Source organism: Brassica oleracea, chromosome C3 (assembly GCF_000695525.1).
Source record: "Brassica oleracea var. oleracea cultivar TO1000 chromosome C3, BOL, whole genome shotgun sequence".
Lineage (NCBI taxonomy): Eukaryota > Viridiplantae > Streptophyta > Magnoliopsida > Brassicales > Brassicaceae > Brassica > Brassica oleracea.
The window spans coordinates 56,477,299-56,478,639 of record NC_027750.1 but is presented as its reverse complement, the minus strand read 5'-3'; positions in this window follow the sequence as shown (position 1 = coordinate 56,478,639).

Genomic DNA, 1,341 nt, shown 5'->3' with positions numbered 1-1,341 from the left:
TTGTCGTTTTTAAAAATTCAAAATATAACATATACGAAAAAATCTAAATTTTACTTTTATAGCTAATTTGATTGTTTAATTTATTTTAATAATATAAAATTAAACAAAAAATGATGGAGGAGATATAAATTGTTATCAAATCTTTATTATTAAAATCATTAATTGTCATATATATATTAGTCATTTATGGTAATTCCGTAGGTTTGATTTAAGGAAAGAAAATAACATATCATATCATTATATCATATAGTTTGACCAACTTATGTATCTAACAACATATAAAAATCGAATGTGGACCTACTTATTTTTCAATTGAATGTAATTGACTACCTAATTGAGTGCCGCCTATGCATTTGGGCCTATTTTAATTAATACAAAATTGAGGTTACATCTTTTCAAATGTTCCTCAATTAATATATAGGGATATCTTCTATAGATTTTTTTTCCTTTGTTTTTCTCGGTAACTTTTTTCTGTTTATGAGAAAGTTACAAAAAATTAAACATAACTGCATTGAATTTTTTTAAAAAATTGGGGGCCCGTGGAAGTGGGGGCCCAAGGCCTACGTTTCAGTTGGCTTGGTTCAGAGAAGCCCCTGATGCTACTGCATGATCACAGATTCACAGGCCGTCCTCTTATGTCTCAAGATGATTGTGTGTATCCGAGTTTGTCAAACACCCTTCTTTAATTTCTACTCCGTACTCCAGCAACAAGATCATGCAGTCGTAATTCAGGACCACCCCTGAGTAGCATCGTTCCTTTTCTACATTTATCCATTGTAGAGCCAAAAAAGAAGAAGCAAAACACTAACACGTGAGTAACTTATGGAACATGAAAGTGAGTGGTCATGTCTTATACATATGTTATACACACCAGACAAATATATTTTGAATGAGACTGTAACTACAGAAATCAAGACAAGTGTCCAAGTAACTTACCGTGTTTGGTTGATCTAATGTATCTCTAGAAAGCTGTCTCTGGGATCCAAGATGGTTTAAGTTGGTACTGAAAGTTCAGAGACACCCAAATTATAACTCACACACAAGAGATTTCAAGAACACTTTCTTGTAAATTAGAAACCTTTTAAACAATCCCCTAGATCTGTTTAATCTGATTTATGCTCAGTCACACACGACTAGCGACAGATCAGTTTCTAATCTCTAAATCACAGAGATCCAAGCTAAACACTTGTTACTTGATCTCTGTAGCCGACAAGAACAAACCTCTTGTTCTAGCTTTTTCTCCCTTAATGCTTAACCTAAAACTCTCTTAGATTATCTCATTAAGTAGACACGAAAAAGACAATATTCTATTTCCTAAAATCTTGCAAACTAGAAGATCTT